General features: G+C 41.9%; 1 non-coding gene across 1 annotated transcript; it reads right to left on the minus strand.

Annotated features, from left to right (window-relative positions):
* Positions 1–8,165: 8,165 nt before the first annotated feature.
* Trnah-gug (transfer RNA histidin (anticodon GUG)) lies at positions 8,166–8,237 on the minus strand. The gene has a single exon. It is a non-coding gene; the product is annotated as a tRNA-His (tRNA).
* Between the last annotated feature and the right edge of the window lie 1,043 nt (positions 8,238–9,280).

Here is a 9,280-nt window from a genome sequence, read left to right on the forward strand (position 1 = left end):
ATTGTTACGTCGTTTCGGCGGTTCCATCTCAAAATTCGGCGTACCTTGCCAACTTCTTTCACAATTTCCGAAGTGCCCTGTGTTGTTATTTTGTGTCTGTTCCGTATTTGTATGTCCCTCTTCCCGTATTGGGGCGCGAGTGTCCTCTGAAATACGTAATTCTTGTACTACTTGTGCCAACTGATCTTGTACTTCCCGGATTTCTCTTTGGTGTTGTGTATTAATTCGATTCTGATTTTGTTTGAATTTCCTAATTTGTTCATACTCTTCTGTGTCAGTGAAGGCTACAGGTGTTGTGTCATTCAGATCATCATCTACCTTTGTAGATAAGTTAGTGAACTGATCTGAAAGTTCGGCTACTTTATCCGATAGTGTACTTATTTCCTCAGTGTGTTTTTCTGAACCAAGTTTCAGAGTGTTCATTTGTGTTGAAATCGTATCTACTGTGTCTTTTAAGTTTTCTTGACTTTTTGCAAGTTGCGTAACCGAATCGGTAGATGCAACTGCGTCAATTTTAGCTTGCAAGGTGTTGTGATTTTCATGAACAATAGTTTGCAGTTCTTTTATGGCTGCTTCGTGATTCTGTAATGCATTTTCATGACGCGAAAAAATAGGTTGAAAATGCTCACAAATTTGAGTTTTTACGTCATTGCAGACTTTTTGACATTTCGATTCAATGTTATGTAACTCAGCAGTTAAATCCTCACGTGTTCGTTCAAGAGTTTGCTCCAATGAGTCTAACTTTTTAAGATTTTGTTCCATTGTGTCTAACTTTTGAAGCTTTTGCTGTGTTTGTCTCTGATTTTGTTCCATTGTGTCTAACTTTTGAAGCTTTTGCTGTGTTTGTCTCTGATTTTGTTCCATTGTGTCTAACTTTTGAAGCTTTTGCTGTGTTTGTCCCATTTGTTGTATTAATTGTAATAACAATGCATTGGTGTCTGAAACATGTTCCTCAGTGCTTTTCGGCAGTGAATTTGCACCGGAAACATTCACATTTTGACAAGCAGAAAATGTGTCTTGACTCATTTGAGAAAACGGTGAGGACGCAAAACCTGAATCTACAGTGTTTGCAAAATTGTGTCCTATCATTTCGGATTCCTGAGGCGAGCTGTTGCCGACCGATCGATCGATAATGCTTCCCTCTTCACTAATTGTTTCACTGTCCACGCCATTGTTTGCCGCCCGCTCCATTTCCCTATGCACAGTTACCAAATTACTACTTTGAACATCAGTTAATTCATTACTCGGTGGCGCTAACACACTGCTCTCATTTTCACTGTCATTTCTCAGTTTACTTTGGAGCCTAGTATTACGTTTTTCACACGCCATTATTGTCACAGTATTTCACACGACAACACAGAAAAACACAATTTGAAGAGCAAAAATAAGAGAACACATTAACATAACACTGAAAATAATATCTAGTTAATTACAGCTGCGAAATACTTGGTGCAAATCTATATGCATGCCACAACTGTTTTACTGTACAACAATGAAAGGCTACAACTACAAAGGAGATTCTCTCTACAATTACGCGCTAGCAATAAACAAAAGCTACACTAAATACACAAACTACAAGAAAAATCAGAAGATTCCAGTGAGGTATCCTAGGCTAACGGTCGACATATGAAACGTCCCCTTTGAACAATTTATGTAGGACTGTGCTTAAACTGACACACAATATTTTTAGCGCAACGCAATCTGACTTTCAAAATTCCCTACTAAAGAATGGCCCTGACAAACATTAAACTATATCTTTCACAAATCACTTACCTCACAAAAATCTTCGCTGCTCAAGCTACTGCAATACAGCGAGCGCCACTACTGCCAGCTAAATAAAAGATTCAAACTACTGAAGGCACTAACTACTGATAGGGATAGTTAGCCAATGAAAGATATTAATAGAGAGCAAACAATGTATTTACCTTGATATCATCACAAGTCATAATATATATATCAGTTCATGACAAATTACAAATCTCCACCATCTCTCTCCCCACATCCACCACTGCTGGCGGCTCACCTCCAACTGCGCAACGCTACCCGCTGTTCACAGCCAGCTGCCTAACACTACAATGGCGAGTATTACAACAATGCAAACTAGCCACAGACTGCACACAGCACAGCCAGTGATTTCATTTTGAGCGCTACGTAACGTTGCCAATAAGAAAACATAAACAGCCTACTTACATAGAGAAAACATAAACAGCCTACTTACATAGAGAAAACATAAACAGCCTACTTACAAGGGTTGATCCGGGTGACATCGGCACGTGGAGTCAGACTGGCTGGACGAAGACACGTAAATAAGCGAGATGTAGTAGAATGATTTGCTCGAGTACATGTTAAAACGGTACGCCGTATAAACAATGTTGAAGCTTTCACTTTGATACTGGGAAGTACCAACCCTTCAAGCGGACGGAAACTTGCAACCACTCCATACCGAAGTCGAAAAATGTGACTTGGCCAAAGCAAACGAGAGGACATTTGCATTAATTTGCGAGCCATCATCGCACGGAGCGGGAATATTTGTGCAACGTAGGATCCGAGTTTTGTGAAGAAGACTAAGAGGACGTCGTTCGTACTCACCAATTGTCCCCTGAATTCAATTCGTCACCTCGCGCCAATTGAGTGCGGCCATTTTCATCGGACAGCGATCCACACTAATTCCCAACGATTTGTGGTTAGCAGCAACCGTTACCAATAGAATGGCAACGTATTCAAAAATGGGTCAAGTGGCTCTGAGCACTATGGGACTTAACATCTGAGGTCATCAGTCCCCTAGAACTTAGAACTACTTAAACCTAACTAACCTAAGGGTATCACACCCATCCATGCCCGAGGCAGGATTCGAACCTGCGACCGTAGAAGTCGCGCGGTTCTGGACTGAGCAACTAGAACCGCTAGACCACCGCGGCCGGCAAAGGCAACGTATTGAAAACCCTGCAATGGCAATAGCATAATTTTCTGTTCATTATTAATGGAAGCAAGACTTAAGAAAAATCAACCTGGAGAAAGTGTTCGACAGTGTAAAATGGTGCAAGAAGTTCGAAATTCTGAAAAAAAAATAGGGGTAAGCTACAGGGAGAGACGGGTCATATACAATATTTGCAAGAGCCAAGACGGAATAATAAGAGTGGACGACCAAATCGAAGTTCTCGTATTAAAAAGGATGTAAGACAAATATGTAGCCTTTCGTACCCACTGCTAAATCTGTACATCGAGGAAGCATTGATGGAAATGAAAGAAAGGTTCAGGAGTGGAATTAAGATTCAAGGTGAAAGGATGTCAATGATACTATTCGCTGATGACATTGCTATCTTGAGTGAAAGTGAAGAATTATATGATCTGAAGAATGGAATGGACAGTAATGAGTACAGAGTAAATCGAAGAAAGACGAAGGTAATGAGAAGTAGCAGAAATGAGAGCACCGAGAAACTTATCAGGATTGATGGCGAAGTAGATGAAGTTAGGGAATTGTGCTACCTAGGCAGCAAAATAATCAATGACGGACGAACCAAATAGGACTTCAAAAACAGACTAGCAATGGCAAAAAGGGCGTTCCTGGCTAAGAGAAGTCTACTAATATCAAATATCAGCTTCAATTTGAGGAAGAAATTTCTGAGAATGTACGTCTGGAGTACAGCATTGTATGGTAGTGGAACATGGACTGTGGGAAAACCGAGACAGAAGAGAATCGAAGCATTTGAGATTTGGTGCTATAGACGAATGTTGAGAATTAGATGGACTGTTAAGGTAAGGAATGAGGAGGGTCTGCACAGAATCGGAGAGGAAAGGAATATATGAAAAACACTGATAAGGAGAAGGGACAGGATGATAGGACATCTGTTAAGACATGAAGGAATGCATTCCATGGTACTAGAGGGAGCTGCAAAGGGCAAAAACTGTAGAGGAAGACAGAGATTGGAATACATCCAGCAAATAATTGAGGACATCTGGTACAGGATAGGAATTCGTGGCGGGCCGCATCAAACCAGTCAGAAGACTGACGACCATAAAACAATATGGGCCCCAGAGAGAGAACAAAATGAATTTAATATTTCATTGAGCAGATGTATCAGCGACACAACGTAGCAATCCCATAACATCATCCGCATACGCTCTTACCGAGAAAGTTTCTCCTAATATCTTCCAGCCACTTAATTGATCAGCAAGACGGCGAAGCAGAGGTTCTAAGAACAGGACAAAAACCTACATGGAGAGCGGGCTGTCCCGCGGTAAGCTCTGTCGGCTGGTGATCTGGGGAGTAAGTTGTCCATTCACTACGACAGATGCGTGAATATCAGTAAGAAGATTGGATAATACATGACACGCAGTGTGATTGAGATGGTCGCCTTGAGCACCTGCATCAAGAAGCCATGACTGACCTGGCCTTATTAAAAGCAAGGCTCCAGAGGCGGAAGTCGCTGCAACCACGGAGACTACGTAGCGACATTCCACTAAAGAAGCCACAATCGTGTGCCTGGGCACACATCTTTGGTGGACAACAAGAATTTTCTCTAGCAATATTCACATAAACGGCTATTAACCACCCGGGCGACAGTTTTGCAATTGAAATTTAGTGCGATAGGGCAGAATTTATCAGTGTCTGGACGTCCGGTTGTCTTCGTAATTAGAACGATTTTACCAACCTTGAAGGAGTCAGAAGTCAACTCCCCACCCCTATCATGTCATTTACCAGTGATGTTATGGTATCACCAATATTAAGCCAAAAATGTCTGTAAAATTTCTTAGGAAACCGTAGAGTCTCTGAGATTTTTGAGATGGCGAATCAACAATAAGGCGATGTACATCATCGCAAGCAAAGTCACTGAGAAAGTCGTTTAATGGGGAAGTAACCAAGCAATCAAGGAGAGGAGTAAATCCATCAGACACAGTCTTATCAGTAGCAGGGTCTTCATACAGGCTGGTAACGCAATTAGAGGTAGCTGTGGAAATGTCACGTTGGGATGTCAGTATGTGACCATCGTTTTGGGTAAGGGACGTAATACATGCTCGTTTGCGACGCGTCCGCAAGCGGAGGAGGTGATGCAAGAAGGTCAGTTCATCCTATAGGAAGGAGCGGGATTTCAATGGCACACTCTTTCCAGTTGTTGCCTCTAACTGAAGAAGTTTCACCTTAACATGGCGGACATCCATAATACGTAAGGGAGCTTGTCTGGCATAGTCAAAGTTGACGCAAGACGAAATAATAAAATTCCTGGGTCCGACGGAGATACCGCGCCCTCTCAGCGCCGTAGTGCATTAACGCTTTCCGGAGCAAAGGTTTGGTATGTCTGGCTACCATTCCATAAGAGAAGGAAAGGGTCCTGCGAACACAAGCTATGGGCTCAAACCTCTAGTACGATGATCTCGAAGGAGGAATCCTTTCAGAGGGATTGGTTCAATATTCATGTGAAACAATATAGTCTGACTGGTTGCGGCAGATGGTTTAAAGTTACAGCTAAGGCGTAGTGATTAGTGAAACAAGCCGGTATCACGTCTACATAAAGAGTCAGAAAGATATAAACGATCGAGTTGGCTGAGCTGTAAAATGCGTATTCCTGACGAGAGTGGCATATCGACAGAACCACCAATCTCGTATTTTCGAAGAACGCACCAAATCTTCTACTTCATTACTGAAATGAAAATTAGGGTTCTGATCAACAGGACGCAAAACAATTAAAATCTCAGCCTAACAGAAGGTTTTGCGGAGTTTTACAAAATAAATTAACTATATACTCTTTATAAAATCGCTCACTATCTGTGGAACGACCACATCTTCAAGAAGCATAAACAAGAATTAAAAGGCCATTCACTTCTGTCACTTCTGCCACATAAATCACAGTTTACAAAATAACAAAGCATCGGCCATATCGTTTCATGGTTACCAATTTAATTTTGGCAGACAGTTACAGAAAACTAACCAAATGGGAAGTCACATGACCTGCGCCAGTGACAGCATTCCTGTTGGTATACCTCAAAAATGTACATATATTCTTGTCTCTTCCCACATTCCTAGCGGCAGTAAGGTTAGTGGTGACAAGCAATATTTTTATCTGTAATACCTTGAACACAAAAGAGATTGTCACTTGCAAGTTAAATCAGCCTGAATGAATACAAAAGTGGTGGAAACAATATTTGAGTCATCTATTCTATCCACAAATCGTTCTGCCATCTTAACAAAATAAAATCGATACTTGATAACTTAAATTATATCTCTAGGTTAGTACCGCCCATTGCGAATTTTTGAGTTCGTATCAGTATGGTTGACGACATATGGGAGGTTGTATCTGGGCGTGAGTCGTGCTCGGACTATGCTGTAAAACGGAACTACTCATGACACACTAATGCCCTTTACTCTGTCTCCTCATCTCACTATTAAGAGTTCGCATCGTCTCCCGAGCATCTTGCAAAGCAACGATAGTCCAAGCAAGCCTCCAGGCGGCTCAATTTCTCTTATGAGACTGCGCGAGTATAACTTCAGACAGCACAAAGCCGCTTATGCGTTCACGACATTCAAATACTAGAGAAATGCCCAGCCCCCTATAAGTGTGTCAGCGGTAGCTGCGACATGGTGTTTGCAACCATTGTCTCATCGGTCGGTAATTCTGTCAAGCGTCTTTGCGTACATTGAGCGACAACATATCCAGTCGAATACAGCCAGCGCACGTTCATGGTAGTCCCTCATATATTACAAGAGCTGCATAGCCGAAAACACTGATGTAAGACGATACTGACCATATCGACTTTGATCCGCTGCGGGAGTCTGAAACTTAAGAGCAGGGAACCACCGCTCGGCGACGTTGCTTATGATAGTTTCATTAGGTCTCAACACAGCATTAATTTGCTCGGGAATTATTTTCAGAGAAAGTTTAAAAACTTAATTGTTCTAATACCAAAGCAAGCATGGGTTACTTTATTCTCTTCAGTATTGCCATCAGAATGATTAATTGTTAAATTGTGTCCACAAAACTCAACAATTTGATTACAATTCTCAGCACTCTTTAACTTGACGAAAATGGTGATGCTGCATATCGATTGGTGCACTCTAGAGATGTCATCACTTGTTAACTTGACTGCCTCCTCTATGAATCTCTCCACTTCAAAAGAATTAGGTCTTGCGAAGGCATCATCATATGTACATTGCAAGGTATACTTCCATAGAGAGATTCTCTCATCACCACTTTCTACACTTAGTCGATTTGGTTACTGTGGTTACTCAGACGCAACGTCCCGGTTCGCGAGGTTCACGCCGGCAGAGTACCGAGTCCTCCCTCGGGCATGGATGTGTGTGTGTGTTGTCCTTAGGGTAAGTTAGTTTAAGTTAGATTAAGTAATGTGTAAGCTTACGGACCGAAGACCTCAGCAGTTTGGTCCCATAAGATCTTACCACAAACTGTGAACGCGACAAGGCGTTAAACTCACCAGCGACAGCACTCTGGCGTTAAACTCACCAGCGACAGCACTCTTCCAGCATCAACGGTGATGTAAACGGAGCCACCCACACAGATCAGCCATCATAGCCAGGCTTGTGATATTGCACTACCATGATGCAAACAGGAACATTTCAGACGGGTCCTCCTTATTTTAATAGAATCTGGTAATGTCTACCACGCCACAGCAGTGGATTAGTTTTTAAAACAAAACACAAAAAATGAAATGTTGTGTTGTATCTGTCTCAGGATAGAAAGTACGGTTGTGAATAGCTAAAATACGGACAACAAAAACTCAGGCGCTTGACTCTCCATAGCAGTAACACATTTCGTCATTACATATACTTCGCACCATTTTTTATACTTTGACAAACTTGTTGTTTGCCACTGCAACTAGAACATGGGGATGGTCTCTCTTCTGTGGTGACAGGGATAAGTAGTAAAATAAGCAATTAGTAGATCAGGAACCCGATTCAGATAGCAATTTTCGGTGTCTGAATTGCAATGTAGTACATCACTGAAGTTGCCGAGACTGGCGGTGAGCATAACAGTGACATTTGGAAGGCGTTCCAACTATTTACCCGTTATTCAAGAGAAAATAACGGGGAAGCCACTGACGCCGATAAAAATTTATTTAAACGTAAGCGAGATGCAACATACTTTTCTCGCCGATAACTAGTGAGAGAAATTGTTAGCTGTCTAGATATTTAAATAAAAATATCACTCCAATGCCGTGACCAGGATTCGAACCTGGGTTCTTGCGGCCACAACGCAATGTCCTAACCACTAGACTATCACGGCAGGCAACACCTAAGCTCTCGGGTAGGGTACAAGCGGTTTTTCTGCAGACACAGCAGGACCACAGACCGTGGCTGTGACGTCACGAGCAGTTCTCTGGTGAGCCGCGGCGCTTTCTCCGGACCAGCGCTGGTGGACAGGCAGAGCGTCACAGGATGCGGCTGACAGCGTTGCCTTTCCATTTTCCCTAAGTGAGTTGTTTCCAAAATGCACTTTAAAAACATAAAGAAAGAAGAAAATTAATACGGCAATGGTTACGCAGTGCCGCTTCAACCCGCTCCCTTACATTGAAAGCCTCTTAATCCTGTCTAAACTCAATCACTTACTGGTACGACCTCAGTATTAATACCCTGAAAATATCCTTCTTCGTACAGAAAATATTCACTCTTGAGTGAGAAATAACGCCATCTGACTTGCTGGTGACACATTCGGAAGTAGGGAAAACACAGCGCCACGAGAAATTCGAGGGGACTTCAACAAGCTTGTAAGTACTGCAAAATTACGACCAACACGTCCAAACTTGCTAACACAGCTTACAAACGTATTGCGCCCTTTCTTACAGAGAAAATGCGGCCAATGGAAGTGTAGACTCCATATTCTAGAGTGCAACATTTATTCGTAAGAAGATTTTATCACAATCGTCACTCTCCAGATTCTGAGTATCAGCACGTGTCAAGTTCTTAGCAGCTCAGAACTATCCCCATACTTACTGAATAGGCAAGCAAAAGAAATAATAAATCTTACGCAGAAAACGGGAATATTATTCAAATGTCCCTGTGCCATAAGTTAGTAAATCCAGCACTGCAATGTATAATCTACAGATGTCAGCTTATCTGAATGAAGATTCCACCGAAGGAAGAACGCATTCTGTGAGTTGTGGTCGCATCAGCTACGAATTCAGATAAAGAACATGTGATCACATGCAGTTGGAACACGAAAACGTGATAAATTCATAAGTGTCTTCGAGATGTAAGATAATTAAAGAGAATATGAAATAGCTATTGACTGTTATTAATTAGACAAACACAACAAGTTAGTAATGCTGT

This window comes from Schistocerca serialis, chromosome 2 (assembly GCF_023864345.2).
Source record: "Schistocerca serialis cubense isolate TAMUIC-IGC-003099 chromosome 2, iqSchSeri2.2, whole genome shotgun sequence".
NCBI classification, from domain to species: Eukaryota; Metazoa; Arthropoda; class Insecta; order Orthoptera; family Acrididae; genus Schistocerca; species Schistocerca serialis.